At 40.1% G+C, this 16,358-nt stretch overlaps 1 protein-coding gene across 7 annotated transcripts in view; it reads right to left on the minus strand.

Moving 5' to 3' along the window:
* NFYC (nuclear transcription factor Y subunit gamma) overlaps positions 1–16,358 on the minus strand; it is a 63,143-nt gene that overhangs the window by 38,740 nt on the left and 8,045 nt on the right. Inside the window, exon 1 of one of the 7 annotated variants that reach the window (XM_049708738.1) lies at positions 12,065–12,083. The exons of 5 other annotated variants lie outside the window; for them this stretch is intronic. The gene's annotated coding sequence lies outside the window, so the exon portion shown is untranslated. Of the gene's footprint in view, positions 1–11,623; positions 11,879–12,064; positions 12,084–16,358 lie in introns of those variants that run through there. One more of the 7 variants, XM_033422007.2, reaches the window with a different exon arrangement.

The raw sequence follows: 16,358 nt of genomic DNA on the forward strand, positions 1-16,358 counted from the left end.
TGAGCAGTCTCGGCTTGGATCACTGACTCAAATCCTTAACCCAGAAGATCATTTTTATCCACTTGCTCACAAAATCTCTGTGGCAATCACAGAAGATGCTAATGGCACTGCTATCTCCTATCATATAAACATCCTTCTCTTATTTCTCTGTTGTCTCTCTCCTTGCTCCATCACTCTCTTTTCTACTTTATCCTCCCTCTTGCTTGTCTCTAGGACAGTCAGTAGCACCTCTGAATACTCAGCAGCAAACAGTGGGGGGCAGTAAAGTACAGGGTAAATACATAAATAAAATGTATCGGACCTGGAGGTTCTTGCTCTCTGGCTACTAACTTGTCACTTAACTTCTTGAGGCCTCTTTCACCTCACAGGGCAGCTGCAGCACACAAATGGGAAAGACACGTTAGAAGGCCTTGAAAAATACCAAGCATCATATAAATGCCAGATGGCATATCAAAACCACTGCTCAGAGCTAGACAAGACATCTACTCCTGGCCTGAATAGTCTCAAACACAGTACCAAGCCCAAACACAAATCTCCCTCACGTATTGTAACAAGTAACCCAATTTGCTTCTTTCTCTCTCTAATTTAGACTACTTACTTTATTATTATTATTATTATTTTTTGTGATACGCGGGCCTCTCACTGTTGTGGCCTCTCCCGTTGCGGAGCACAGGCTCCGGACGCGCAGGCTCAGCGGCCATGGCTCATGGGGCCCAGCCGCTCCGCGGCATGTGGGATCTTCCCGGACTGGGGCACGAACCCACGTCCCCTGCATCGGCAGGCGGACTCTCAACCACTGCGCCACCAGGGAAGCCCCTTACTTTATTTTTAACACGTGTCCTAAGAGTCCTGCATCAGATGCATGGAAACAGATGCAGTAAGAAATCTTCCATCTCTTTTATAAGCATAAAATAATTTTTAAAGCCCTTTAAACAATTAAATTTAGAATGAATGTACTAGTTCCAAATAAAGAATTCAAGATGGAAATGACTAGAAATGCTCTTAACTTAAATCCTTGGGAATGTCAATGATCAGTAGCCATGCAGGCTCTCCCTCTAGACAAATCCAAAAATATAAAAATTCTTAGAACGTGTCTCCTTGTACACCTCAGACTTCTGTAAGCTAGAAGTATGTGGCTGTTTTGTCTTGCAGAAGGAAGGCAGAGGAGACCTGAAGTCTAGGCAGCATCCTACCCCATCTGGTCCCACCAACCAAGAAAAAGATTCAACAGAACACTGAGCTCTGAAGAGAGCTCTGGCTGCTTCTATCTCCATCCAAGATCTTGGAGTAAAGGGAATATGTTCAGAAAGCAGTAATTTTTGAGACTATCTCATGGACTGAAACCAACTTTTTAAAGATTTTTGGGACTAGCACTGATAAGAAGCTTGCTCTCACAGTATGTACAACTATAAGAAATAAATATACCCAGTGACCACTAAACTTTTTTCTCCCCAAGAAACCATTCCTGGCACCCAATAAATCTATTTCTACAATTATCATATTCACTTTCTTACACGTATATTGAATATTATTATTACTAGGCACATTATTTCTTAAGCCTAAAATTTCCATGCTCCTATTTTCTCCCTAGTTCTTATGTAACTATCTTTGTTTCTGACACATCCTCAAGGGAAACATGCCTTGCACTAGTGGAGACAGTCAGTAGCACCTATGAACAGGACACATCTACTGAATAAACAAACACAAGCTCCTCAAGAACTACTTCAAGACCCCAAGTATCTTTGACTTTACTCTGGGTTCTTTTCTTTGAAATGTGCATACGGGGAAATCCCTTCGCAAGTACCTGAGCTCAGCTGTGCAATAACCTTTGGTCGTAATACAATGGAAAAGTCAAAAAAGAGTAGGGATGGGGAGAAACCTGTTCTACTTTAGAAAATGTAGCAGAAGTGTACATAATTATCTAATCATAGACTCCACTGGAAAATGGAATATTGTGCAGGTGAGTTAATCCATCTAAATACTGGAGAATTCTCGATTAAAAACCTGGAGGGTGTTATAAGAGTGTCAATAAGAGCCTGGCTGTATTGATTTGGCTGTATGGGTTCTGCTGATTCACAGACACACAGAATTCTGCCCTCTGCTTAGTGTCTTTTAGCATTGATTTGAAAGTTAAAAGAAAGCAAGCAAGAAAGGACACGAGAATAAACAAATCCTCCAAGTCAACCAAACTCTAAATCTCCCACCTCCGTGTATACAGCTGTCAGGAACAGAGAATGTAAAGATCTCTTCAAAGAATGCAAAGCAACTGAGATGGTTATGCTAATCCCTTGCGTTTGTACATGCTTTACACTTTGCAAAGTAGCTTTCTTTACATTATCTCATTTGTTTCTCACAGCAAACACAACACAGGTACTAAATATTCCCGTCTGACAGATAAAGATACTTTATCCAGGTAGACTGAGGGACTTGCCTTAGGTTACAGGGCAAGTATATGCCAGAGCCAGAACCACAACCCATATGCCCTTATTCTCAGTTTTGTGCTCTTTCACGACATGTTCTCTTCCCTCTTTAGAACTGATAACTCAGTAGAGGACTAAGAATTTAAGAACCTGTGGATCTTCTCAGCCTGGAACATAAATCCATAAAGCCTTTTATCTTTAGTTTTCCTGATCATTCTCCTGGACAAAAGTACTCCAGGGACTTCCCTGGTGGCACAGTGGTTAAGCAACTGCCTGCCAATGCAGGGGACATGGGTTTGATCCCTAGTCCGGCAAGATCCCACATGCCGCGGAGCAACTAAGCCCGTGCACCACAACCACAGAGCCTGTGCTCTAGAGCCTGCGAGCCACAACTGCTGAGCCCGCGTGCCACAGCTACTGAAGCCCATGTGCCTAGAGCCTATGCTCCCCAACGAGAGAAGCCACCACAGTGAGAAGCCCGTGCACCGCAAGGAAGAGCAGCCCCCGCTCACCACAACTAGAGAAAGCCAGAATGCAGCAACAAAGACCCAATGCAGCCATAGATAGATAAATAAATAAAGTACTCCAAAATGCCAAGATGTCAGATTCTTACACATTTCAAAGTGGAAAGCTTAAGTTTTTCAAGCTTGTTAAAGCTGCAGTTGCCCACAAGGACTGGGACTTGGGGATATCTGGTCACCAACCAAGAGTAGAGATAAAAAGGTCCAGTAGATCAAGTTCACTCTCTGGGGGCCTGGTGATGAGAAGTCACTCTATCTTTTCACTATAGTTCAGAGCAATAGCCTTAGCCTAGCCCCCCTTACTGGAGCTGTTTTCATAGCTGCACACTTATAGGAGGAATCATCTGGTTAAATTCTATGCAGTGTTTCAAAATTACAGCCTTTGCAACACTGTGAACATGGTGACAATGTTATTCTAATTATGCAGCCATTACTCTCAGAATCAAAATCCCTGTTCCAACTACCTTACTAGGGATAAAACTAAGATTATAAATCACAGGTAAGAAATACAAAGCAACTGATTATTTAAGAACACCATGACTCATCTAAAAACATCAATCTCTGTGGTTCAAGGTAAGAACTCAAATATAAGAGGTGCCCAATATATACCACAAAGTATAGATTTGCACAGCTAAAGAACACTATAGGCTTCCCTGGTGGCGCAGTGGTTACGAATCCGCCTGCCAATGCAGGGGACACGGGTTCGAGCCCTGGTCCGGGAAGATCCCACATGCCATGGAGCAACTAAGCCTGTGTGCCACAACTACTAAGCCTACGCTCTACAGCCCGCGAGCCACAACTACTGAGACCACGTACCACAACCACTGAAGCCTGCACGCCTAGAGCCCGCGCTCCGCAACGAGAAGCCACGGCAATGAGAAGCCCGCGCACCGTAACGAAGAGTAGCCCCCACTCACTGCAACTAGAGAAAGCCCGCACACAGCTTTCCCAACGAAGAAAGAAAGGAGGAAGGAAGAAGAGAACACTATAGAACACCTAACACAATTCTAACCTCATATCTATTTGGAAATCCTTCAACTAGTTATCTGACCTTAGTGAATTTAGGATTAACACAAGACAATTTCCCAACATACTGGTAGTACTCATACTAGTATATAATCTATTTGCACTATGTTTCGTTCTGAAAAGAGGGTTGTGTTCACCTATCTTGTTTGACAAAAACTTTAAAAATCACTCCATTAACTGCAAAGTACTATGTTTCATACAAACACATCACATTGCTTAACTACCTTCAAGGGTAGTTTCATGGGCATTTGGCCAATTAATTACCAGTAGAGAAATAATCATGGAGTTCAAGATATAAATAACCAAGTAAGATGGCTGGAAATTTACCACTATTTCTCTAGTGAAAAGTTTCTTATTGCCTTTATTTTAGACTGAGGATAATTACAACATACCTAGCCTAGAAATCTGCTAAATCCTACAGATGAGGCTATCCTAGTCCTGGTAATTTATTGTGTGTGCTGCTCTTCAGTGTTATCATGACCATGTGGATATAAATTACTTGCTAAGTAAATGTTGCCAAATTCCTACTTGTGTATTTATGGTTGGCTTCATGCAGAATGCTGTCATTTAAGACTTTACAAAGCTAACACCAGCAAGATTAAGCCTGATGCAACTCAGGAAAAAAAGTCTTTGCATTGGATGGAGATGTGGGTGTATACTTAGAGCTTAAACAAGAAAGCTTGAGGTTATGCATGCACACACACAGACATAAACATATACATAACTAAGCTCAAGGAGCTAATGCATAACATTTCAAGGAAATACTTGTACTTCTTCAGAAAAAGTGAAGGCCAGATCGTAGGGCAGTATTTCTAATCTTTTTCAGATCAAGGCACACACAGAAAATGTGTTAGTATTAGCTTTCTGAATATTTAACCTATGGGCTGATACTGATATCCTCGCTCAGTTTAACTTGTGACAAGATCGTGTATCACGCACGGTACTCTAAGTATTCAGAGGAAAATGTGGGGCTAGTAGCGATACCTTCACTTTGTTGTGTTTCCCTAGGTAAGGGAAGATATAGATATTCTCTAGTTTTAACTAAATTAACATTCCAAAAAAGAACAAGTGACTTTTTAGAGTGAAGAATACTAACTCATATATGACAGCTGCACACTCAGATAATAGGGGTACACAATCAAAAGAGCTTAGAGAACACTGACCTAGAGAACTCTGCCACGCTCATTTCTAGATGTCTCAACTGCAGGGGCCAAACTTTTTTGCGTTTCCATCATTAACAAGAAGCTTTATTCTTCTGGTCCTCTGCCCACCCTCTCCCTTGATTCTCCCATCCATTCTCCAGGTTCAGCTACGATCTTTATGGGCTTAAATTCCAAACATATGTTACCAATTCTGGTACTTCTCCAAAGTTCCAGTCCTGCTTGCTAAACATCTCCAACTGGAAAGCCACCCAGAACTCAAACTCCTTTTGTCTAAAATTGCATCTATCTTCTTCTTTCCCCAAACCTGCTCCTTCTAACTTTTCTGTTTCTATCCTCCAGTTTCTCAGGCTTGAAATCTGAGTCATCCTAGACTCTGTTCAATTCTAATCAACTGCTAAACTTTGTAATAACAGTGTCCATCTCCTGACCTTTCTTCACATTGCCACTATCTCTGTTCAGGTTCTCATCACTTCCATGTAATAATAAAGATGACGGTAATAGCTAATGCTATTCATTTAGGAGTGTGTGCCAAGTATGGTTCTAAGCCTTTTACACTGCTATCTCTTTTAACCCTCATAATAATCCTAAGGATTGTGAACCTAGTATGTGAACTCAATGCATCATGTTCACTGTTTCTACTGTCCTCTACTCATTTCTACATAATGATGCTTAATAAATCTTATAAAAGCACAGCTCTGATAATGCCACATCAACCTATTACCCAAAATCTCCAATGGTTTCCCATTATCAAGCAGAGACAGTTCAAATTTCTTAGCCTGGCAGTCAAGGCCCTCCAATATCTGACCCCAACTTACTTCTTCAGACTTCTTTCTTTTGCCACTCCTTCCTGTCCCTAACTCATCTCCTTATGTTCTAAGCAGACTAGACCATTTACTGCTCTCTTCAGCCCACACTACACTTTCTGAATCATGACCTTCCTCCTTCTGTTCCCCATGCCTGAAGTGCCCATGTGCCTACCTCCCTGAGTCCAACACCCAGTTAACTGCCTTCCTTCATTGCTAAGCCAGAAGAAAAGGTCTCCCCTCCTCTGAATTCTGTGTCCTTTGCTTGTACTTTCCATAGCAGTTTCATATACTTGATATACATCACCTGTCTCCCCTATCAGACTGTTAGATCCTGTAGTAAAATTTTATTTGTATACATTTTTAAAATCTCCACATAAATGAGACATGCATGCAGGTGAATTAGTGAAAGAACTATAAAGCGTCCAACTTTAGTATTTTCTCAATGGCAAGAACTATATAGCTTAGGTAGATAAAGGAAAAATTCATTGTGTCTGGATATTTCCAGTCAAGAGGGTCTTCTCTTTAGTTTTCTATGTAATTGAAACTATGGAGACAGACCAAAATGACAGTATCTCCAAGAAAAAAAGGATAACCAAGTGAATCAGCACTGCTGTTTGCTGTGGTTATTTTAGTCTCCTTTCTTCCTCTGAACTAAGGAACACAAGGTCACAAGCTACGTTATGCCACTTTAAAGTTAAACATTTACAAGCTTTTTTTTTCCTTTAGTTCTGCCTTTACACTGGAATTTACCTTCATTTCTTATCCTTCAACTGCCCTTTTTCACTGCAGGGTGTAGAACTGTAATTTAATTTATAGTAAACACTCTTAGAGAAAAACTTTTGGTCAATTACTGAACAGTGGAGTCTGGCTTTGGGATGCCGAGGGGAATGACAGGAAGATAAGGGTGATAATGCAAACAGAATCTAAGTTCTAAAGAGCCAGGCCCAACAGAGGCAGCAGAAAGAACAGAGTAAAAAGAAAACTAAGCTTCTGGAAAATGCAGACATGAGGTGGATACCATCCAGCTGTGTCTACTATAATTTTCAGTCACAGTATACCTCAGGACTTAAATATAACATAAGTTACATAATTCAAATTCTTGTTGTTTCAATAAGCTGTACTTTTTGTTCAAATATATGAAAATGGTAAAAAGAGAAAAATTTTTAAATTTCAAGTAGATTATGCTCTACCAGAGAATATGCAAAATAAGAACAAAAATCAAACCTACAAGTACCCAAACACACACACGTGCAGATACATAATACTACTTTGCTGGTAGTAAAGATTAAAGTTAGCATAGTTAAAATATTATTTTGGAAGTATACAGACAATGATATCTATTTCAGTCTTGTCAAATCCTTAAAACGATCCTGGGATCTTTGTTTATTAAATACAGGTTGGCTTTAAGGACACACTCGAAGAAGCAGGCCCAAACTTGTTTGGGAATTAGCCTGTTCTTGAGGTGTGTTAACAACAACAACAAGACTAACTGGCATGCAGGTGTTGTATTTGTGTACCTTAGTTGACTTCCTTGTAATGCATATAAGTGACCCAGCTCTCTGGGACAGCTTAGCCAGGTGGGTACAATTAGCTTCCTAGCTTATTCTCAGCTTTCTGAATAAGCAACTGGCTGAGGCAAGAGATCTTCAGATCCCAAAAGGGACAGTAAGTCTGCTGCCACAGAAGACTTTCTAACCACCAGACTCCACATGGAGACTTCTGAACCTCTTCCATGGCCCACTTTCTCTCTGTTCCTTCTGTGTTCAAAGAGCAAACCTGTACAGATGTACCAAAAAGGAAGACAAATATGAAAAATAAGAAGTAAACACGGCCTAGAGGAATAAAAGAAACATAGAATGAACTAAGCAGGAGTTGAATCTCTGACCAGCCACTAAAAAGGCCAGTCATTAAAAAGCTGAAAGACTGAGACAACTAACCTCTCTGGGCCTCAACTTCCCCACTTTACAACAAGGGAACTAGGCTAGATCCCTAAATAATTTCCATTAGGCTAACTTAAGACTATATAAACTCTGCGTGCATATTTTATTGGGAATAGGGATGGGCAAAAATAACTTCTTTCACTAAGACGACCGTGTGTAAATGACTAGCTTTAAAAATGCTTAAAGGGCTACTGGAACCTCCACAAAAGTATATAGCTTCTTTAAAAGGAGACCCCCATCTTGTTTTAGGAACAAAAAGTTCCCAGCGACCATGATTGCTGTTTTCAAACATACACATCCCTGAACTAGAATTTTATTTGCAGAGGTCAATGCCAATTTTGCCAAACCTTATTCCATCTTATGATTCTTTCAATGCACAGAAAGGAGGCAGACATCAATGCTGACTGACCATGCCTGAGAGGAAATTACTTAATAGGACAGGAAATCTAATAGATCACAAAATATCCACTACCACCACCCCCAGTGGGGGTGGGGGAACCCTAAAAATAGATGACACCAGGCATGTAAAATGGGTGAGAAAGAAACCTCCATGGGTTCCCGCCATTCACCCTGGAAATGTATCTCACAATAGGTATCAACTGTGGGAAATGCATTCCCGCATTTATATTTTGATGAGACCAAGTATTTTTTTTTTAAGTCTTCATCCCAACATTTATTAGCTTACTACTACTTTGCAAGCTAAAACTACCTCCCAAGTTTGAAAACTGACAGAAAAGAGATCATATGACCACAAAGCAAACAAAAAGTGGCTCCCATTTACCTTATAAATATTTGGTGCACAAACTAAAAATGTTAACCCCTGCTTGGTAAACATCTGAAAATATCACAACCTACCTGCCTTATATTGCAAATCTTAGTATCCAATCAGAACAGGTTCCTAGTTTTTATTCTGGGAGGTTCCTAAATCTAACAAGGGTTTTAAAAATATCAGTGTTCTCATTTCATCTTGTTCTAAGAGGCCCTTAATTTTTGACAGAAGGGTTAAAATTCTTCCATAGGAATCTTGGTAAAGGAATGTTTGATGGTCTCAATGTCTGCATTACATAGGGTCCTGTCAGCATAAACAGGTATATGCAGGTGAAAGTATGTGAAACCAGATTAAAAAGAGATGTACCAGGTTTAAACAAACTATTTCGTAAACATATTAAAAGAATGGCATTTTCTCTTTGATGTCACAGCTAACTCCATAAGCATTTAACCCCTAGTTTAGACTAGTAACAGCTAACATTAATGCAGCACTTCACAACTTGCAAAGCACTTTGACATACATGATCTCATTTGAGACTCACCACTAAATAGAAAGGTGCTATTTTTAGGTTCCATTTTTACATGTGAGGAAGCTGACACTAAATGGCTGACTTGCCCAAGCTCACAAAGCTGGTGATAGCTGAACACAGGTCTGCTTTTGCTATTGCACAATGCTGCCTCAAATAATGTAATCAGAGTAAACAAATGCCCAAATCTCAGACCCCATCTAAGTCTCCCCCGCCAACACACGCACCCACCCTCCAGCCTAAGTTATAGTTAGCTGTAGGTCTTTGCTCCTTGTGGAAGTAGAGTTTTCTTCACTTCTCTGGGAAACATTTATTTGGCTAAAGTGTTAAATGAGGAGATCATATTAACACCATTCAACATATACTGGAAAATATCTTAGTCACCAAGGGCTCTGCATAGGCATGCCTAGGTGCACTTTCCCAGGCAGTAGGGCAGATTCTCAGAGTCCATGACCCTAAGAAGGTTAAGAACCCAGGCTAGAGGCAATAGCTACATATCTTTCCAAGAAGCTAAATCCACAAAGTTCTTAATTTAAAGAGTTCTATCTAGGCCTCATTCTGTGAGCCATTTACCTTCTGCCTCCCCCGCTCCAGGCCTTCTCCCAGGGCCAATAGGCTCATTCAGTATCTACAACTGTTTTTTAAATCCCATTATTAAAAACTGGAGTAACTGGTAACATATAGATCAATGACTTGTAAACAATAAATTTAAAATAATTAACTGTTAAAACGTAATCTTTAACACACATGCCTTTCTCTTAGGACTTAACTTCCCAGAATGACCGTTGCCTTTTTTTTTTTTCCAGAATGACTGTTTTCTTACCATAAGCATTCCAATTTCCCAAAAGAAGTTTCACAAACATAACTACCTTGAACTCCTGAAATACCATTCTTCACTAAGAACCCTCTAAATTACATAGAAGACAAGGTAGCATGCAAGGAATTCTGAATCTGTTAGGCAGTTCACTCAACTATCATACCAAAAAGGATTTAAATTTTTTTTGCTGGGGGGAGGGAATGAAGAAGAGTGGGAGAGAATGAATACAGCCCCATTGTCTTATTGCTTGAAAACTCCTAATTTGAATCTATAACATACTCCTACTAACCACTGGACTTGAACATCAGAAGTACAGCTTCTTTTCATCTTAAATAGAGCTTTTCAGTCCAAATCTGCATAAACAAACTTTGTCCTTCAATCTTTCAACTCCTCGGCAGTTTTTCAAGGTCACTTTTGCGAACAACGACAGAGGCCTGCATCTAGCAACTTTGACTGCTACACCACTCCAATTCCAAGAGCCCAAAATCTAAACCCCTATCGATCCTCTCAGGTAAATCCTTTACTCAAGGGGAAGGCAAACCAACACCCTCCAAACTTCTCCTCTAATAGGGCCTGCTCCTCTTCCCCACCCAAAGGCTGAGTGCTGCCAGTTCACTGCTCCATACTGAGTCTGCTGCAGAAATGTTCCAATGACCTTCATTCCATATTTGCAAATAAAAAGAAAACAAAGAACTGCTTTTTCAAATCAAGTGTATTATAGATCTTAGTACACGGCATGGAAGATTTCACTATTCACAAGAATAGGCTGGTTACCAATTAGCCAGCAACCTACATTAGTTTCATATCCCTAGAGAGGGAAAAAAAAATACCAAGGGCAAAAGACAGGGTGCCTGTACTCTTAACTTTCCTATTCACAAACTGCAGGTAAATTAGGATTTTAAAGATTTCATACAGAAAATGAAAAGCGTTTTGTTCACATCATTTAAAGGAACCAAATCAACACCTGACAAAATGTGTGAAACTGGCAGAAAAAGATCTGCTCTTGTCACTGCCAATATAGTGGAGATGTTTCTAACCAGCATTATAAGCTAAAATGTGCATTTTAAAACAAAGATTTTTAATTAATCGGTACTTATTAGAATCTAGAAGCAGACAGGTAAATCAAAAAAGTTATGGGAGAATTTCATACTGGCATGTGGGCCTTTACCATTAGAACCTGCATCAGTGCAAATCATATTTTCACACGAATTTAGAACAGCAATGGTGTTGCTTCCACCTCTGAAAACACAAATGTCAACAAAGTGCATGGAAACAGAAAAAGTCTTACAACAACTCAGCTTATTCTGTAGGATAGCTTCAGTGCACTTGAACAAAGGAAAATTATTTGGAAAACAGATAAGTTTACCGAATGCAAAGAGAAAGTGCTTTGCTTCTGTGTGCCCCTGAAAAATGATTAGCCTTTCTTCATGTACCTGCTCTACTCAATACTCAACTAGGAAAAGAAATCCTAGTTGAAGGGCATGCAAAATCTAAACAGAGCAAGGTATTCTAGGTGCACCAAAAGGTATGCATGGAATGTAAAGTGGCCATTTTCTGAAACAGTGCAACTTGTCTACACTCTCTGAAGCTAAACAGTTTCTACCATTTTAACACAAAACAAAGAATTAAACTTACCGGGAACTGCATTAATTTTACATGTAGTTATTTATATCTCCTCGGACAGGGAGAATTTAAGTCACTCCTATCCCTCCCCCCCAAAAAAGGACGGAGGAAACAAAAGGCAGCAGGAGATGCAGAAACCTGAGTCTGGAATGTCCAGTCCAGTGAAAACCCGAACAGCTGTCCCCCCACCCCCCAGCAAACTATTCGCCATTTTTCTTTGTCTTTCAGCTGACCCCTGCCTCAGTGAAAAACTCCGAGGCTCCAATGAAGCCCTGCAGCCTCCTTCCACTTTAACAGTCAAAGGCATTCAATCTAGCATGCTATTTGACACCAAACCTTGCCTCCAGAGTGGTCCCATTGGCTGAGCTGCTTTATCAGCTAAGAACACAAAACCATGATTGGCTGATCACGTCATCAGTTACCTCCTTTGTACACTTCCTGTTTTAAAGTTACCTTGAGAAGCAGAACAGGGGTCAGATCCAGACTTCAAACTACGAGGAACTTAAGGCTTCAAAATGCCTGGCAAATGCACACAGCAGATGCACTAGGGCCACATGTGCTTCCAAAACAGAAGATACTGAAAATTTAGAATTGTTCTTAAAATCATGCGAAAGGGTTGTTACAGTTCCCACCCAAAGGATTTCTTATTGGCTGTCAGAGTTCCATTTAAAAAATTTAAGGTAATTTAACTGCTGCTGATTGGCCATCAAAGATGTCTGTAAGATACTGCTACAGTATCCTATGGCAGTAAACCAGAGAAGCAATGTGCACAAGGTCGGAAAGTTGTGACTTAACTATCTTCAGTTTTCTGTTAAGCATTAACAGAAGAAGAAAAAGAAAACTGGGTGGGCTAAATCCAATGTCACCAAAGAAAATACAGATTCTTTAAAGTAACAAAGAGTGATATCAATGGTCATACAATGGTTTGCAAGATTTCTGAAAAGGCATCTATCATTATGTCCATGGTAATTTTAAAAGCACACATTAGTACCACGACAAATCACTTTATTTTGAAATACAAACTAATCTAAATAGGAAAATTCTGGGATAATGTATGAAGTTAGTGACAGGGACAGTGGCATTTTCAAAAAGTCTACCAGGAACCCAAGAGGGAAATATAATGATAAAGGGGGGAAAAATTGGCAAAGATGAGTGAACATCAGTGAATATATTGTTTAAAACACAATATAGTTTGATAGATTAATTTATTTAGTGTGGTTATAAAATGTTGCTGATTAGCTTTTAATATAACAGAGTTTTGATATCATAGAAGATAAACTTTTCTACCACATTTTCAAGAACAAGCAGCAGGGGTGATCTCAAGAGAGATTATAAGTATCGTGGTTACTGAAGACATTCTGGGGTGCTGAAGTTTAACCAGTGGCAGTCAAAGTCTTGTTTATGGATTGTGGGCCCAACTGTTTAGGTTTTAAGAGAAGCCTCCTAATATGGTGAAAATCAGTTAATATATATTCTTTTAATATTCAAATAGAAACATCTCACTATTACCTGAGGCCTTTAACAATCTCCTTATATATCTGCTTCCTCTCATCAAAGCAAAGTATCCCAGGACTAAACAACACAACTGTTTTGCCAGGCAGATGAGATCTTTTCTAGAAAAACTTTGGTTGATCTTACATGAGAGGTCATTATAGGCATATGCAGAGATCCAGCAGGTCACTGAAATAGAGGCAAGGCAGATTGTCCAATCACTTTGCCATATTAACTTCTCTTCGAGAAAGAGTGAGGTGCAGAGAAGTTAAGCAACTGGCCCCTAGCCATTCATCTAGGAGTCAAACTCAGGTCCCATTTAGGGTGGTACTCTTCCCATGGCACTACACTGCTTACCAAGACATGGAGCACCTCAGGGCACATCCAAGGAAATTCTTAGGTGTCACATACAGTCCTTCATTGGTATCTATGGGGAACTGGTTCCAGGACCCCTGCATTTACCAAAATCTAAGGATGATCAAGTCCCTTATATTAAATGGTGTAATACTGTTGGCCCTCTGTATCTGAGTTCAGCATTCACAGATAGAAGCTGACTGTATGTATAGGTAGCATAAATCATTACACCCAACTTCACTAATTTAAAAATTACAAATTTGACTAATGTTTAATTTGATATGTTGGTTAGAGATCTAGCTAAGTATCTGACAAACAGCACTCTGTAAGTTGATACAAATTTTATTACTAAACTACTAGAAACATTTAACCAGTAGCAAATCACTTGTATAATTTATAAGGACTTGAAACAACTAAATTATTAAAAACACTATACATTAAAATATTAAGGAACTGCATGGCAATTTCACTATGGCATCTAAATAAGAGCTTAGTTATGCTAACAGGGTGCACTGTTGGATGATTCCTGAAGCTACAAAGAGCTACAGGTATTGTAGCTCTTTTCTGAAAAGTTTAGATCACAGCTTCTGAATAGCTACCAGACTCGGAAGAGAAGGCAGAAAGCCAACAGGCCAGTTGTGTGCCTTATTCACACTAGAGCCTCTCTTAACCTCATAACACTGGGGGTCAAATCAGCTGCAAGGAAGCAAAGAAGCTCCTTTGAAGGGTGGGAGGCACAGGAATATGGAAAACATGTTCACATCACTGATCATTAATTAGTGTCACTACGGCAAAACAATAAACACTTGGAAATCAGGCAGAGCTAGTTACAAATTCTGATTCCTCTACTTATTAACTGTATGACCCTGGGCTAACCCTGAGCCTCAGTTTCCTCATCTTAATATATGGATATCACCATCCATATCACAGAGCCACTGTAAGGATTAAATGAGCCAGCATATATAAAGTATACTGTACTGTGTCTGAATAAGCATTGAAAAAAAAAGTAAAGTACTAAAGGTCATCCAATCCAAATTCCTTGTTTTACGCAGCGGTTAAGATTCAGAAAGGCCTAGCTCCTTAGGGCCCCAAAGCTACCACAACGCAATGTCTCTCTTCTATCTCCAGCATACCCTGCAACCCTGCAGAAAGAAACCCCTGAGCCATAAAGGGCAGTACAGGAGGACTTCCCAGCTGCTACTAAAACTCTTCCCCAGTTTTTATGCCAGAAATCCGTGCCTTTCACCACCAATCCTGGCTGAAGTCTGATTATTGTTCCAAAAGCCTACCCTTTGACTCTGCTTTTGATGTACCAGATTAAACCAAACATGTCTCTTGATACTTTGTGAAGGCCTTTGGCATACTTTTTATTAGTTCTTGGCAGTTTGCAAGAAAAACACTTCAACCCCTATTTCTCATCAACAGTCACCTTAGTAGAATTCAAGCCACTAGTGGGAAGATAACTCAAATTATCCTAGAATTTCCACCTGGCACTCTCACTTAGGATAGCTTTCTCTAGCTTGTCATTACGGTGGACTAAGAGCCTCATTGGATCTCTGCAGTTCTAACTCATATTCTTCCCCGGTCCTGCATCTCAACAGCCCTCTACACCAGACAATTGCATCATCTTGCCCTAATAAACACCCTGAGACAAAACGAGTGCATGTGGTTACATGGGTCAAGCTTTAATGCTCCCAAAGAAGGCAGGGTGGGAATTGATGCGCTTAGTCAGAAAATTGATTTTGAATCACAATTACCTACTTACTAGCTGTATGACCTAGGCTAAGTTACTTAACCATCTCTGAGCTCACTTCATGTGTAAAATGAAACAAGTAACATTTCATTTTCTTCATGTAAAATGAAAAAATAACACCAACTCACAGAAGTGTTGAGGCTTTAGTGAGTTAAAGCACTCAGCATTAATACCTAGCGTGTGGTAGGTATTCAATTAATATTTAAATATACACTTGACTATAGCACCTATCATATAATTACGTTTTACCATGTCTCTATTACCAGAGGAAGGCTTCTTGAAGGCAGCAACTGTGTCTTATTTATATCTACATATATCCTCAGTGCTCAGTACAGAGATATAAATCACACCTGACCTTAGCCATAGTGTCAATGAAATAATAGGGAGTAGTGGGAACTGATGAAAACTGGAGAGTGCATGTCTCATCTAAAGGGGCAGCTATTGGGGAATTCCCTGGCGGTCCAGTAGTTAGGACTCAGCACTTTAACTGCCAGGGCCCTGGGTTCGATCCCTGGTCAAGGATCCCACAAGCCATGCGGCGCAGCCAATGGTGGGGGTGGTAGGGGGCAGCTAGTACTGAGCTCCAATTGATGAGGGCTAAGGAAGAATGCTGGTCCACTGCGGTAAGAGCTTCAGATTCAATAAAAGAAGCAAAAGCCAGATCCTGGACACAAAAAGTTGATGCTAGCATAACCCCTGATATAGCATCCTGAAGAATGACTAAAGAACCAGAGTTATGGCAGAAGTTGGCCTCAACCACCATGGCAATTCCTGCCAAGGACAGGGTCTTGCTCAGTACCCCAGATTACCTGATCTTGAAGGTTACACTGTATTCCAGCAGAAGCAAAAAGAGCAGCAAAGAAACTGGGCTCTTCAGTGGCCTGAACATTTTATTGATGGTGTCCTTAACTGACCCTTTTGGACTAGTAAGCAAACCTGTGGGTCCCAGGAAATATCATAGAAGAGAATCTCTAGAGAAAAATGAACTTCTCATATGTTGAGATGGGGAAACGAAGCCATATTCATTTGACTATTAAATTTGTTGTGTGCCTTATTATATACTAAGCTGACGAGATGGATGTATATAGCAGTTTGTTTTGCACTTATGTTGTTATAAGTTAGTGGGATTGGGGTATTTTTTTTAAGAAC

This window comes from Orcinus orca, chromosome 1 (assembly GCF_937001465.1).
Source record: "Orcinus orca chromosome 1, mOrcOrc1.1, whole genome shotgun sequence".
Lineage (NCBI taxonomy): Eukaryota > Metazoa > Chordata > Mammalia > Artiodactyla > Delphinidae > Orcinus > Orcinus orca.